This window comes from Salminus brasiliensis, chromosome 3 (genome assembly GCF_030463535.1).
Source record: "Salminus brasiliensis chromosome 3, fSalBra1.hap2, whole genome shotgun sequence".
Lineage (NCBI taxonomy): Eukaryota > Metazoa > Chordata > Actinopteri > Characiformes > Bryconidae > Salminus > Salminus brasiliensis.
In genome coordinates, this window is record NC_132880.1 from 12,862,367 (window position 1) to 12,879,235 (window position 16,869).

The 16,869-nt window shown below is 40.2% G+C and overlaps 1 protein-coding gene across 4 annotated transcripts in view; it reads left to right on the plus strand.

The window, feature by feature from the left end:
• The window catches only part of LOC140551821 (glutamate receptor ionotropic, kainate 5), a 126,004-nt gene that overhangs the window by 19,675 nt on the left and 89,460 nt on the right, over positions 1 to 16,869 (plus strand). For 2 of the 4 annotated variants that reach the window (XM_072675532.1, XM_072675535.1), the window contains exons 1-3: positions 4,086 to 4,143; positions 7,039 to 7,194; positions 8,313 to 10,132. The exons of 1 other annotated variant lie outside the window; for it this stretch is intronic. The gene's annotated coding sequence lies outside the window, so the exon portion shown is untranslated. Of the gene's footprint in view, positions 1 to 4,085; positions 4,144 to 7,038; positions 7,195 to 8,312; positions 10,133 to 16,869 lie in introns of those variants that run through there. One more of the 4 variants, XM_072675533.1, reaches the window with a different exon arrangement.

A 16,869-nucleotide genomic window follows, 5' to 3' on the forward strand; every position in this document is an offset into this window, starting at 1 on the left:
GGGTTATTTTTATTTCATGTTTTCATGTTATTTCATGATTTTATATTTGTCATATATACATAATACCAGTTATAGGTGTGCTAAGCATCATCTTAAAAACATTTGGTCCAAATGCTAGGGTGACACAGGAAACACACTAGTATCCAAATCATCTCTTTTTAGTTCAATGTACAACTTAGACCTACTTGAAACCCCCCAGCTACAACATCCTAACTACAGTGGATGAAAACAAAAGTATAGCATTTGGATTTGGGTTTTAATGAAGAAACTTTGCAGGTCTCCTAATCTAGTCATCAACTTTAAAATAATGCTCATTTCTTAATGGGATTTGCAATACTATGGTAGTGCATTAAGTATATTAAGTATTCTTTGTCAAAGTCATTTTTTATTTCTATTCTTTCTTACATTTTCTCCTAAAAAAGGAGGAGTTTGTTGGTGAGATGAACAACAGCTAAATGTTTTCATAACGCATTATGTTACAGGTCCAGTTAGACTGCCTCATTCGACTTGCTGAGAAATAGAGATTTCATGTGCTGTTAAGACTCATGTCTTTTAAACTGTGTAGTTCACCAGACATATATAGGAAATTTGTTGGCCTAACTATTGGACTCCTTGTTTACTGCCATCCATCCATTTTGTTGTGGGGCTGGTTGCCAAAAGGTCTCTTCAAAAGCAAGGTACACGCAACACAAAAGAGTATAAAAGCTTAGGCAAAGTAGCTTCGGTCAGGTAGAAGTAACAAGCACTTACACCCAGGCTGCTTCTCTCTCCCTCACCCTCTATACTCTCACGTCCTATGTTTATTTCTGAGTCCAGTGTGATTCAGTGGCTGATCAGGCGTGTAACATAATGCAGTGTGCAGACCGTTACAGTAGTACATTACAGTGAACATTATTCTTACTTCATAGCCAACCTTTATCATTGCATTTCTTCCCATGACCATTGACAAGGTCAGCAAATGAGACTTATATAAGTGAAACCATACAGCGTACTGAATTGTGGATTCTATTATTATTATTTTAAACTTATAGAAGTCTTATTTGCTGACTGTGTCAATTGTCTAGGAGAGCATATTGCCCTAAGCCCAGTTTTGGAGGGATTTAAATGAGATATATTCTAAAGGAGCACGTTTCCTCATACATTTTTCTCCATTGGGAGGAGATATCTTAGTGGTTAAGTGGTTCACCTTACACGCAAACCAAACATCACCCATTTGCCAACTGACATTTGCACACAGTCAGTTCATGTTACCTGTTATCATCTGAAAAGTGAACTGCATTGGATCTCCTTCTGTAACACATGTTTTCACTTTGTCTGAGAGGGTTTGCAACCTGCCTGTCTAAGCCCTTGGCCAAGCTTTGTGGTAGACAGAATTCTGCTCTAGGGACTCTGTGTCATTTGAGATGCAAGAGGCTAGAGCTCATACAGTGTTTACATCCAGTGTTTTCTTGGCAGAATTAGTGTACAACACCTTTAGAAAAAAAAAAGAAAATGGTGCACAAGTAATCAACCCAAATATACATACGCACTTTAGATTAATAATTCAATAGCGCTAAAAGTTCCAAATGTCTTTGCAAAAGCCAAGGCAACTTAACGTCCTGTTAGTAATCATAACTGTCTACAGCTGGTAGCTTGTATGTTGCACATCCTTGGTTTTAAATTTTGTCAAATTGCCTGTTATCTGTAATATTAGCATGAAGGTTCATTAAAACAGTGCATTTTTGGAAAGTATTTTAATCTGTATTGTCTTGATTGTTAGTTAGCAAATACATAAAAATCAAGCTAAATTTAAAAGATGATAGCAATAGATTATTTACTATTAAAACTGTTGTTTGTTGGCAGCCCTACTGTGGACTGGTTGGGATATTATGACAAGTTTAAGGACCACTGCCTTAGTTAGATGTTCAGCTCTCATAGTCACACTACACAACACTATACTATAGTTACATTTGTGGCATTCTGTGTGGTGGATTACATCAAACCAGCTATATACAAACCATCCATAAATGATTTGGAAGAGAGGGTTGTACAGACTGAAATGTGTCTTTCGAGACACAGATATCAAGGTTCAATAATTGGCAGGTCACCATCAGAACCAGATGGGACCTTTGGTAACTTATGCTGAAGTACTCTGGAAGCGAAAATGCATGACTTGCATAGAAACAATACCAGGTTAAAGTGATCACTGGCAGTAGTTGCTGATGGCTATCTGGTTTGCTGATCACCAGCACTGTTCCCCTGCCCTAGAAAGCAATGCGGAGAGAGGCATGCAAGCAGTTCACATGTTCCATCATCTGTAATCACATATGTATAGTGGCAAGAAAAAGTATGTGAACCCTTTAAAAACTGTATGGTGTTCTGCATTAAGGACACCATTAAATGTAATCTGATCCTCATCCAAGTCAAGCGTATTGACAAATATAATGTGCCTAAAATAACAACAATATATATATATATATACATATATATATATATATATATATATATATATATATATATATATATATATAATGATATTGCAGGTCTTTATTGAACACACTCATTCAACATTTAAAGCGGTACTGGGAAAAGTTAGTGAACACTAATAGGTGGTTGATCCCCTCCTGGCAGCAATAACCTCAACCAGGCGCTTCTAGTAGCTGTGGATCAGACCTGCACATCGTTCAGGAAGGCTTTTAGCCCATTTTTTCTGGCAGAACTGCTTTAGCGCTGTCATGTTCCTTGGATGCCTCATGTGTACAGCTCTTTCCAATTTAATCCATAGCATTTCTATAGGGTTGAGATCTGGGCTCTGACTTGGCCACTCCAAAAGGCAGATTTTGTTTCATAACAAATCTTGTTCATAAGCTATTCTGTTGTGGACTTGCTCCGGTGTTTGGGTCATTGTCCTGTTGCATCACCCAACTTCTTAAGAGTTTAAGCTGATGTACAGACACACTCACATTATCCTGTAGAATTGTTTGATACACTTGAGAATTAGCCTATACCAATGATGCCTTCAAATCTTTGACACCCAGGGTTGTTTCTTTACCTCATTGATGAGTCTCCGTTGTGCTCTTGGGGTCATTTGGACTGAGTGCACACTTCTTGGCAGAGTAGCCACAGTCCCAAATTGTCTCCATATGTAGATTGTTTGCCTCACTGCAGACTGGTGAACTGGTGCAAGTCTTTGAAATCACTTTGTAACCCTTTTCAGCTTTATGTAAATGAACAATGTTTGATCGTAGATCATCTGAAAGCTCTGTTTGCAGAGTCATGGCTCACATGTACATATCCTTCTTGTGCAGAGCAAACTTAAAAAGTTTGAGTGGCTGTTTAAAAAGTCAAAGTCAAAGTAGCTCCAGTCTACACCTCCAAACTCATTTTCTTAAAAGGACTCCAGGTATGCTAACACCTGACTCCAATTAGCTTTTTTAAAATCATTAACTCAAGAGTTCACATACTTTATCCACTAGCACTGTGAGGTTTTTATGGTTGTTGTCAATTAAGACATGGATGATCAGAATATTTGTGTGTTATTATTTTAGGCACATTATATATTTATGACAAATTAATGCAGAAACCCATACAATTCCACAAGATTGGCTTACTTTTTTGTCACTGTTCATTCTCTCTGCAAAGCAACAAAAGTGAATAAAAAGCTGCAGTAAACACACAGTGAAAAATGGGGGGTGGGGGGTTGGGGGTGTGAGGGTAGTCAGCAGCCTCTGAGGGATCAACCGCCTGTGGAGTCTACTCATGATGCTGTCATTGCTTGTGTGTCTGTTTGAGTCTCATTTATTATGTCACGAATAATTATCAGAGCATTGTCTTTGTAAGTAATTTGGCCTTTCCTATTGTACCTAACAACAGGATTTGTGGGGATGTATCAGTCGTCGCTTATCTTCTGTCTCTGTCCTCCTGCCCATTATTTCCATCTGTTCTGTCTTTTTGGTCTAGGCTCTCTTGCTGTCATTTGTGTGCTGCACTGGCGCACGCTCATAACAGCCGTCGGCTGAGAGCTCTCTCTCTCTCTCTCTCTCTCTCTCTCTCTTTCTCTCGCGCTCTTTCTCTCCCCCTCGCTCTCTCAGTCTCTCTCCCAGCGCAGTAGACTCAGAGCGGCGTGGCTCAGTCTTGGCTGTGGTAGAGAGGGGACAGACATGGGTGAGTATATCTTCCTCTTTTTCTCTCTCATCTCTTTCCCTTTTTTTCTACTTGTCTCTTCTTTGTCAGCATGGCACATTTGTCGATTGTTCTCTGAATTAGCATGTTCTGCTTTTTTTCCCCCTCCCTTTCTTTCTCTATGCTGCCGGCTTTTCCAAATCCCCCATTTCTGTTGTCCATCAGCCATTTTATCCACCCCCCCTCCACTTGCACCCTCTTCCTTTTTCTTTCTCTCCCCCTCTAGCCTCATCACTCATGTCCCCCTCTCTTTGCACTCTCATTCGCCCCCATCCACCCACCCTCAACAATCATAAACCACCATGTGTGTCATAGGACTGTTCAGCCCAAACACAAGGCACCTGGGTTGAACATATCTATCCTATATGCCTTGCATCTCCACGTTCTTACAGAAACACGCGCGTACACAGCATGCTAATATTGTTACTGCGCAATATATGTCCATGTCTGTGAACCCCAGTTTCTATTTTCTGCTAAAGCCGGGAGGGAGTTGCATATAGGCTTGTATTCTGACTGCTACCGTTTGCTGTTGACATTGACGCTTATAGCTAGACTGCTACTATAGCTACGATTGTCGTTGTGTGTGTGTGTATGTGTGTGTGTGATAGAGAGAGAGAGAGAGAGAGAGGGCTTGTGTGAAGGATATTAACTTTACAACTGGACTGAAAATGGACTTGGAGGGGGGGTGCCAAATACAAGCATATAATCTGCTCCTACTAGGATGTATTGTAAGGTACACACATTTGTATAACTTGTGAGATTATACCCTTAATCGCCTGTACGCTACACCACTGGAAAGCGGGTCTTTAAAACATGCTTTCGGAATTCTAACAGAACAAATAAAAATATTGGTGTACATTACACTGACAGAGTTGCATGACATCAGAAGTGACATTCTCATTGTTGTTTTCAAAGCCCTCTATCAGAAATATAGATAATGACAACAGCCTGATTCTTCAAGGAAATGTGTGAGTTGTAAATCATTATAATTCCTTTTTACTGGTGTTGAATGCCTGTGCATTATGAATAGCATCCTTTCCAGTGCATTGAAGCCAAGTAAAAAGAGCAAAATTAGAGCATTAACCTTCTGATAAAGGAGAAATTCAGCTTGCCTAAGGAGCTATGAAATATGTCTCAATAACCAGAGTCCTCTGTTTTTACACAGCAGCAGTTGTTTAACAAAAAAGGCAAAGAAAGGGATAAACCCTGAGTGTCACATCTGTATGGTCTACAGATCCAATTTTATTAAAATATGGCTGTTATTATAAAAGTAAACACAATACCTTTTGTAGTGGATTATCATTTTTGTTGTGGCATCAAATGGCCCATATAATATGGCTTCTTAATGGGGCTTCATGTCCACTAAATGAATTTCAAATATATAATAATAATTTGAATAATAATATATTCAAATATATATTTCTAACCTTTCCCGCTTTAGCTAGAGGGTTACATACTGATACTGAACTATTAATTATGAACTACTGAACTGCTTATTTCCTGTTGGAGTCCGATGCAAATGTAAATGTATTTGACTAGTACCTGTTTTTATTATAAATTAAACATTAGAATTGGGTTCATACAGTTTATGTCAATTATATTTGACATGTTACAACATACACCTTGTAACAGTCAGAGTTCCTTTCAGGAAATTATTGATTACTGTATCTTATTTGAAATATTAGTGGATGTTTGCATTGATCATTCGAGTTGTTAAAATCACCTTCATCTGTCATTGATCTCTACACCTGCAATCAGATTTAGTACAGCATAATGCTTCTGGCATAATAGCTGACTGATTCCTTTACCTCTAAGGGACTGCATTCATTCCTAAATTCTTTGTTTTTTGCAGAATTATGCACAGTTGTCTAATAGATAAAGATTTACATTCATTCTCATTTAATAGTCTTTACCTGCAGCAAATCATTTCACTGTAATACTAGGCTTCTTGGACTGATAGCCAAGCCTAGTGGTCCCAAAGCCTACATCTAGGGGCCCACTGCCCTGCACATTTTTGTGTTTCATCTTCTTTGACACACCCACTTTAATTCAGTAAGGGCTTGTTAATGAGTTAAATAGTTGGGTCATGTGTGCTAAGAGCACTAAAATGTGCTGGACAGTGGGCCTCCAGGACAAGTGGTGGGATGGGCCAATTGAGAGAAGGCTACTTATCTCGAACACTGACCTTAGTAGAGTAAATGGCATGCAACTTAAGAGTGATAGAGACATGGATAGTAAGCATTTCTTTTGCAAGCAAGTGTGCTAATATCAAGACTACCCGCAGGTTCTATAAAACACACACACAAAAACACACTCCTGCATCAGCAAGGCAACCTGCGTTCACTTCTCATGTTAAACACACAGGTATAACAGCAGAGTGCTCACTCGAGAATTAAGAGCACTGCATTTGGAACATGCTTTACAAAAACAGTCCACCCACACACACTTAACACAGCACATTACCTTACTGTCCGTCAACACAATAGACAATCTGGCGAAATCAACAGACTTGTCATACCACTCCATTACTGCCATTATCTAGCAATAACTAGTGTTTACAGCATGTGCTGTCTATTTAGTTTTATACATTGCAGCTAAAGTGACATTTCCATCCACCTGATGTTTTTTTTTTTGAAAGCAAAAAAGATGTAGCTAACTGTGCGGCAAGTGAAATGCCTAATGTGTGGCCGCTTTTAAGAAGCGATTTCCAAAACTTGCTTTAATAGCAATTAAAAATGTGCGCACACACTGTATTGTCAAGAGCAGTAGCACTGTGCGTGTGTGTATATGTGTGTGTGCTTGGAGCACAGTGTTGGCTGGTGGATTGATACATTTAGAAACATGGCAGCCACTTGACTGCCCTTCTCTTTTTCGCAGATCTCGCCAACGGCCCTCTATGCACCAGCTGAGGCTAATAGGCTTACATAACGTTCCAGCGCACAAGAGTCAATGTTGCAGCAACGTTCGTCACCAAACTTTCTACACACATGCACTCGTAACACCACTCCGCTGTGCAAAGCACTGCTGATGCAGGTTTGTCTTCTTGAGTCACTTAGTGATGTTGCTTGAAACGATGTAGGCCTTTTTGGGATTAAAGCGCTAAATGTCAAGTGCAGTACGGAATTAATAGGTCAGGGGGATGTTAACCGGCAGTATTTTCCCCTCACGTAATTAAAGTTAATTAGTGTGACCCAAGAAAACAGTGGTCACATCAGCAGCATCAGTTATAACTGGCCGTGAGGCCACAGCCAGCCACTGATGCAGAAGAAAAAAGCAAAATGCCACACTGTCAGGGCAGGGGACAGTTTCAATTTAGTGTGCATATTTTGGATTCCCAAATATATTTCATTCCTAAGTATCATGAGTCAGCCTGACAACATGGCTTGCAGTGAGGCTGACGGAGAAGTAGGAGCGAAAGAGAAAGAAAGAGTACAATAGTTCAGAGCATGCAGTGGACAGTGAGCGATAGCATAAAAGCATTCTGTGGAAGGCAATGGGGATGTGTAAAAATAGTGTGTGAGGGAGGGAGGAGTCAGAAAATACCTTATTTTTTATTTTTTCTTGTTTCTGTCTTTGCTCTTGCCATTTCATCATGTTTTTTTTTTTGTTTAGCTAACTTATCTACGCTCCACCCACAAAAGCATTCTGTAGTAGCAACGCTTGGCCAAGCTTCACAAAATAGTACACTGCAGAACTGCAGAACGTGCAGTAAAAAAACATGCTTTGTCAAATATTTCTCATTGTCGTGAAAATATTATAAAATGAGTTTCTTTCTAGAGGTTTAACTTGTTTTATTTCTTTCTAGAGGAATGATCTCTGAAAACAAGCAAGTAACCTGCCAGTAAAATATCACAGATAAAATTATGTAAGACAAAAAAATTAAAAATGATATATATTGATAAGAGTGAAGATGACTTCACCTGCCAAGTAACCATATTAGGTTTTTTGTACTAAAGCACCTTCAAATGTTATAAAGTATGCCTTATTCATTTCAAATGAATGTGAAATCATGGAGTGACTTTAAACAAAAATGACAGTGGTCTGATTTGGATAATGTATGCATTCTGACAAATATATGACGCTTTTTTATTCTGTAGAATGTTTATTTTTTATTTATTTATTTTTAACTCTTTCTTTCTTTCTTGTTTCAGGCTGTATCTGTAAAGGCGCATTCCTTCAACATCCAATCCTCATGCCACCTCTGGCTGCTAGCTACTGAATCCCCCAGAATCCCTTATACCTCCCTTGACATTCCCAGAGTAAAACCGGTTTTCTGCCAGAAGTCCAACTCAACAGAGCTTGGTCACAGAAACTCAGTGACTCAGGAGAAGATTCAGATTTGTTTTTGGTGTTTAAGGTTTTAACATGAGAAAAACAAGCTTTTGAATGACAGATAGAAGAAGTCCTTGAAGGAGGGCTAAACGATTGTCTTTCGACACTGAATAACTATCAACGATTTTCAGTTTGATTAGGAGCCCCTGGAGAGAGGGAGAGAGAGAGAGGACAAACACTGTCCAATCATCTGAAAAACCCTTTGATTTCATAACGTGCTCAGGGGAATCCATGTCATATAATTCCACACAAGATAATTGAACTTTCTGTCTGGAAGGCAGTTAAAAATGGAAGTCCAGAGGTTGGAAGACTTTTCACCACAAATACACTGTGACATTATACAATTTCTTGCTATGGTTCAGTGTGCTGAAGATCAGATCTGAGTGAACCTTTTGGATTTTCCCATTCACACGTTTTTGAATTAGATTCTCCCTCCCATACTTAGAGAAGTCAAATAGAGAAGTGTGGATTTAGGTTCTCAAAGAAAGCGAAATTTGAATAGAGAGGGAGCACAAAACAGAATATGGAGAAACACACAGAGAGTTCTTTTCTTTTTTGAGTTCTCATCTATAAGGTGGAAAAAGGCATAACGCAGTACCAGCAGAGAGAGACCTGTGAAGGTGGTAGCTTAAAAGTTGCAAAATGGGGAAAGTGGTTGGGCCTTTTGGGCATTATCTTGACTTTTAGCCTGACAACTCACAGCCTTGTTACAGTGGGAGGCTAAGAAACAGAGAGAGAGAACTAACAGGATAGCACTTCTAGCAACAGTGCTCAGGCAAATTAAGACACACTGATTAGATGCCTTGTATCATTCAGGTGAAGAGAGAGAGATAGTTAGATGAAGAGAGCAAGAGTAAAAGGAAAGGACATCCAGAAAGGCTGGATAAAACAGAGAACAAGTACCACAGAAAAACACTCTCTTTCCCTTTTTGACGTTTTTTTTCCCCCCACTCATATTTTTTTTCACCTACCAGCCCCCATCCCCCGCAATTGCCCCAACGGACTACAAAGGAGACCGCCACACATTGCAGCCAGAGAGAGATAGAAAGAGAGAGAGTGACAGAAATGGAAAGAGAAGAGGTATTTTCTCCTCCACTAAAACAGAATGTTCTTTCCTGCCTGCTTTTTTTATAGTCAAGCCGGCTGCCCTCAGTCCCTTCGTTCATCGCACCCTCCATCCCTCTGTTCCTAAATAAGAGAGCGAGACTGGAAGGAAGTGTTCTTTTATCGCTGCTGGATTTTTTTTCTGCTTCTTTGACAGATTTTTTTCTCCCTTTTTTTCGTCTTCTCTGCAACCCAGAGGGATTGTTGTTGTATCAGAGGTCAAACCAAGGAATCGGACTACATTGGGGTAAGGTGCTACCCTTCCATAGGAACAGCAAGGAGCAAGATTGGGGGGAGGAGGAGGAAATCCTTCAAAAGCCAGCACTCCAATTTCGAGAAAGCGTAAGATCTGGTCCCACGTGTTTTCCCCCTGCCTCCTCCACCCCCCTCCCCTTTTCCTTTTGGAGGGATCCTTGGATATTTGTCTCTCATCTCTCTCGTCCTCGGAATCTGTCAACATTCCTGAAGGGACTCAGCCGGCTTGCATCCACGCCAGTCCTTTGCTATTAGCTGCTGGTGTCGTCTGCTTTATTCTGTGAGTAGAAGCACCTGTCTCTGCCTTTGTGTGTGTGTGTGTGTGTGTGTGTGTGTGTGTGTGTGTGTGTGTGTGTGTGTGCATGCGTGCGCACGCACACGCGTGGGTTTGTGGGTGTGTGTGATTCGCTTTCCAAATGGTGTCCAGTTCTCAGTGTAGTGATGTTAATGCGTGTGTGTGCATGTGCACACATGTGCATGTGCACATTGGTGTAATCTGGTGTAAGCCTTTGTAATAGCTGGAGATTTTCTGTAAACGTGTATGAGAGCATTCTGAGCTAAAAAGAGTGCTGAAAAGCTGAATGATATATTTAATCACTGAAAGTCCTGCCATATTAAAGTATATTAAGTATAATTATTGCGAATCTTAGGTCCTTGATGCTGTGTGTGTGTTGTGTGGTGGCGGGGTAATTTGTAGTTGCAGCAGACTAATTGTGGTGTTGTGTACTTCCAGTAGTGGCAGGGACTGTATTAGGTGGCGGAAGGTATTCATTATAGAGGTTAACTGGTCCACAGTGGTGCATCGATTGCTCTGTACCGCTTGTTGTGATCGTCCCTCTGCTCTGGCATCAGTTGCCCATGGGGCACCACTGTTATGTCGTTGGGAGGCACTCAATGTCCATTTTTTGGTACACCTTCACTATAGTGGCTCTAGAACATCCCACAAAGTTAGCGGTTTCTAAGACACTACCACCCTTCACCTGCTGTCACAGTCAAATCAGACTATAATGACCACTCCTGGTTTTGGAATGAATTCGACCTGGGACGTCACAGATGCCACGTGACAGGGTTTGCTGCATGTGTAAATAAGAGAGCCCACCAGTCAGTTGTAGCAGAGTACAAAATGATCGCCATGGCCAAAAGACATGATTTTACTGATGTTCAAAAGGGCATGATAATAAGGTAGTAGGCAAAGGGTGGTACCATTTCAGAAACCACATTGAGTGCATTTTGCAAGACTGCAGTTACGATTACAAAATACAATACATTGTTAATAAGTAATCTCTCTCTCTCTCTCTCTCTCTATATATATATATATATATAGAGAGAGAGAGAGAGAGAGAGCGAGAAAGAGAGAGAGATAGTTCTTTGAAGATCTAGAGAAAATAATCATTGACTGATATCTGTAAATAACAGTTTGTGAAAACTGTTTGCTCTGCTTTCTCACACTGCTCTCTGCCTGTCTCTCCCTCTCCCCCTCTCCCGCTCCCTCTTTCTAAGTCCCTTAATCAGTGTCTGGCCCTCTCTTGGGACTGGTTGATAATTGAAAAGCCATATTGATATTCTGTTGTAGTAAGACAGTGGGAAAAATCACTCTTATTTACAGTTAATTGTTGTGAGGGGAAATGCTACTCTTTACACTGTAAAATGCTTGTTTCAGGAAGGGGAAAAAGCAGAGAACTATGAGCACTATGCTTCCACTTGATTGTTGACTTACTGTATGCCAGGCTGGATGGGAACCAAAATGCTGAAGCATGTCTCCATGGCTTGGGTGGAGGTTAGTCATGGCTTCCTAGCAGTTAGAGTGAGAGAGTTTTAAGATAAAATAATATTAATGATATCTTACTATTATTGGTGTTTATGCCAAGTTGTGATTGAACTTGTTTACAGTGTAAGAGACTAGAGCTCATGGGTGCAGCTCTCAGATTTAGAATACTTGTACAGTTTATGTATAGTTGTAGTCAGAAGTTTACATACATTTATCTTTGGACATATTATGGATGTCATGGCAGTAGTGGACTTTTAATGCAATCAACGCAGGGTCATAAATTATACATGCAGGGTCAAAATACAAACCCTCAATTAGATTATTTATTCAGTGGTGCTGAAAGCATCTCTGTTAACTTGCATCTTATACTTTATAAGTATAAGATGTTGGGTACATCCACAAGGTTTGGAAGAAGACAAACGGTCACCCTCAGCTGAGAGGAAGTTGGTTCGGATGGCACCAGTGTCTCTATCTACAGTCAAGCGAGTTTTACATTGCCACGGATTGAAAGGCTGCTGTCCAAAAAAGAAGCCCCTGTTTCCTTTTGGTGCCAGGAAACCAGACATTTAATTAAACTCTACCAGTCCTGCCAAGAAGAGTGGTCAACCATCCAACCAGACGTCTGCCAGAAGCTTGTTCATAGCTACCAGTGTCTGGTCAAGGTGTAACTTTTAAACATGGGTCATTTATCCAAATATTAGGTGTGCTGGGCATATAGATATATGTTTTTGATCATGTATGTATAATTTGGATCCTGTGTTGATAAAAAATAAATAAATAAAAAAGTCCATGTTGAGTGTCTGTAAACGTCTGGCTGCAACTGTAGCTAGATGTTGCTAGTTCAGGTATTTTGTTTGTTGCATTTTTCTTGATTGCTAATATGAAAGCATTTATCTCTTACTGCTGCCAACACTTTACTGCAGTCTCTGAAAAAAGTACATTCTCATCAAGAAAGCCATTGTTATGTACTTCTGTATGCTTTGTTTTGTTGTATGCTGTGACTTAATATCCGTTGAATTTCCACACCTAATGTTAAGTAAGATATTCATTAGCGAAGAGGGTCCTTAATCAGTCAAATCTCATGCAATAAATGATTGGTATTCTCATGACAGTTCCATTTGTTTTTGTTAATGTGATTTTTTTATAACAAAAAAAAAGGTCATATATGATTATTGGATATGTGGTTTGCAATTAGGCCTGTGTGACTTATAAATCTGAAATTGTGTTGGGATATAGACAGTCATTTCATCTCTTCATTTTTTGTCAACCCACTTAGAGAATGCTGAGCTGAGCATACAGATGGCTTGTACCAGGATGAAGCTGGTCTTTGCCATGCTCTAAACTGAACTGGCTACTGAAACCCTGGGCTGGTTTTGCCAGCCTTATCTCAGTTAGTCATAACATCGAAATGTAAATTTTTCAGAAAACTTGAGTGGTTATATTATAAGTAAGGAATGACATCTGATTCTGTTAAGATAGAATTATAAATGGTGAGACTTAATTAGGTCAGCTAATGGGTGATGACTTTTTCTTTTAAAAATAGAGCACATGCTTTTGGTCCTAGGTCTCTGTGTTTCCTCCACAACATAGTGTTGGATTGATTCCAACATTTAGACTTTGAACATTTTGCCAAGCAAGTTATTAACACAAATTCATAAGAAATTGCGGTTACTTAAATATGTCTCCTCAGAATCAGTAAATGTTTCCAAAAGAATTTCTTGAGTTTCAATATCATTAAAGATGAATAAAGGTCAGCAGGGCAAATGGAATCAGACTGAAAATCACTATTCGATTACATTCCATCATGGAAAGAGGCGGCAACACAGCAAAAGGACAATTTTGTGTTATAATATTTCTTCTTTTTTTTCCTCTTATTTATGCCATTAAGTGTTTTATATTACTCTTTCGTTCTACTAAGACACGAGTGCCTGGGCGTAAGCCAGAGCATTACCAATAACATACAAAATTGTTAAGGACATAATGTAGTGCATGTATCTGTGTATAGTATGGGATGTTACAAGAGTATAGATTGCAGGAAAGGATACCTGACTGAGAAATACTCATCCCAGTTCACATCTTTGTTACTTCTGTCAACTTCTGATCTGATTACTTAAGATGTGTGCTGCCAGTTTTTTTTTTGTTTGTTTTTTTTGGTTCAGCTATTTGCAACATTTAAAATGCTACATCTAGAGCTGAGCAATATGGCGATGCTTTATTGCATTGTGATAAAATTTGTTATTATGAGACACAATAAACTTTTCTGAGCACATAGAGGATATTTTAAGTGAGAAACAGCTGCATGTTTCATTACAAACAGTGTATTTAGTGCTTCTTCACCTCTGTGCTGTTATAATGATGGATCTTAAAAATTTACTTGGACGTCCCTAGTTACACAGTGATACATTTGTAATGAAGGCACTGCTAAAACTTTATTTGGACAACCAAATAATTAGTTTGAAAAGATTTCGGTTGCTGCAGTATCCCTTTTAGACATAGACACAGTGCCTGAGTGCTAATCTGTAATGTTTTACTATTATTTCTTTTTTTATTTTCGTTCATGGTGAGCATCCTGAGAGTCTATTGCAGATGTCTCCAAAGTCTGGAGTGACACTTGCTGGCTTGTCTCTTAATCTTGTAGTCTCCTTGACATCGTTATGTGTAGACTCAGTACAACCAGCTATCGAGAAAGCCTTAAGGGATTATGTCAGCATTGGAGTACTCTTGAACTCTTGCAAATGGTCATATGGAGCTGTATGAGCCCTCCACTGAGCTGAGGTGTTCTTAGGCAGCCAGAGGAGTCAACGCTGTTCTGTGGAGCGAGACGTATTTTTACTGCAGCATGTGCCCTCCCCTCCCTGCTTTAATTACCTTTCGCGCTCTCCCATTCTCCATTGCTGGTCCCTCATTTCTATAACTCATTTGTGTGCACTCTCTCTCGCTCTGTCTCTGTCTCTCTCACTCACTCTCTCGTCCCCTCTTTCACTTTCTCTCTCTGACACTCGTTTCTCTCTCTTTTTGGACAGGATACTTTGCATCCTAACCCCTTCTCTCTCCCTTTTTCTCTCTCCCTCTGTTTTACACACACCCACACACACACACACACCCACACACACACACACACAGAAACTCCATCATCTATGGCTCTGCAGTATTTAGGGGTCAGCAGTGCTCATGTCCTGCTGTGGTCACTTTCTGTGCAACAGAAAAAGGAGGAAGGAAGAAAGAGAGAAAAAGGCAATGAGAACTCCTCTATCACCACCGTCGCTGCTGGCTCCCTTCATGCAATTTCAGAAAGAGGGAAAGGAAGGGAGGAAGGAAGGACTGTTTTAAGCATTGGTGAGACAGCAGAGTATCCTGAGGTTTGCTTGCTGTAAGTTTGCTGTAGTTTTCTGTTTCTGTACTAATTACAGGGAATTTGTAACTGAGCACATGCTAGTCTGTGTTCAGGTAGTTCCTTTTTTCCTTGCCTTTATGTAAGGCTGATAACACCGTGCATATTACATTTAGAATCAGCCATCCACCCTTCTTCTTATCAGCTTCTTCCCAATCGGGGTCGCAGTGTGTCTGGACCCTACCTAGAATCCTTGGGCGCCAGGGTGCAGTTCATCTCAGGGTTCGAAATGGCCATTTAATGGGAACAGAGATGTAGATCTTCACCTCAGATGACATTTCCTGTCATTCCACTATAAAATAATCAGGTGCCATGTAGAGAAAAAGGGTTCAATGCTGAGTTTTCTATAAGAAACAGAGCGGCGCATCTGTGAGCTGTAGGTCAAAATAAATCAATGACATATTGAATTGTGCTTTATTTGGAGATAACTACACTTACAGTGTTGACAGCTCAAGATGTTAGCATGCTGGTTGAGGACCATCTGCTGCCTTTATTGGCTTTTTTATTTTGAAAGACACGATCAGTCAGACGCTATTCTTGCTTTACAGTCTGTTTAAGATTCGGTGTGTTGCTGTTTGTTACTGCAAACGTTTATGGATGAAAATCAGCCCCAGTTTCCTTGACATTAACTTTAAGCCTACTTCCAAACACTGAAGCCTACAAGGGTTTCCTGGAGTCAGACGGGAACCACTTTTCTTTTTAAAATGTTTTACTGGATGGGATCTTTTGAGATTTGTGGTTATAGGAAAGCTTCACAGACTGTTAAGATTTTCCACCAACTAAACTTTTTTTTCTAGAGCTGTCTAGAATCATTTGAGAATCTATTATTTAATGAATTATATTTTTTTTTTAGGATTCTGCTTTTGTTAAGGAAATATGATACTGAATTGATCATGTTTTTTTGCTCATTTATGTACTAATTTATTTATTATTATTTTTTTCTGTTTTCCTCCTGATTTGGTACTAGCAATTAACCCCCCCCCCCCCCCCCCCCCGTTCGAACTCCCCCTAGCACTAGAAGATAAGGACTTATATCATATCGCTGCTGATACATGCAAAGCCAGCCATCACCTCTTTTTGAACTTCCGGGTCCCCAGCTCCGCCGCACCAGCTAACAGCCGCCTGTGCCAGCCAACGTCGCTTCAAGAGTGATGAAGGGAGAGAGTGTCATTCGAACTTGCCACCCCCGGACCATAGTGGTAGCGCATTAGAACACGGAGCACAGAACCTTTATTTTTAATAGTGTTGATGGACAGTGGTGCTCTTCTCGTTAAATGTGTGTGGAAAGATGTGGGTCGACTTTAATTAGACCCCCAGTTCCCAAGGCTATGATAGCCAATCACTGGTTCATCTAATCTGGCCTTGGAGTGCCATTCATCTCCGTATGTGGAAAGCACTGGATGGAAGGGGTGGACTGGCATGAGAGAGAGGAATGGAAAGTTAAAAATCAATATGTGCCCTCTAATGTATGCATGGCCAGAACGCCTTCCTCTCCTTTGCTTTAGCTGTGGAGGATCAAAAGGGCTGGCGAGACTAACGTTGCCTCAGAGAGAAAGATCAGGGGAAAGTTAGAGGGAAGGTGTGCAAAAGATGAGTGCGGTTGGACGCGCCAGTTAGAAGTTCCATCATGAGCCTTTTGTTCACAGGTGCAGGTGACTGGCAGGAGCATTGAGGTTTCGCTAGGGCTGGATAGTCAGAGTCTGAACTGGTGCAGTGGTGCATTTCAATTAGTTTAACCCCATTTTGCATCATCAGATAGAGCGTTAACTCTGTATGTGTGCGTGTATGTGATGAAGTCATTACGTTGATCTATGTGGTTACGGGCCAGCTTTGAAATGAGCACAGCTCTATTTTATTG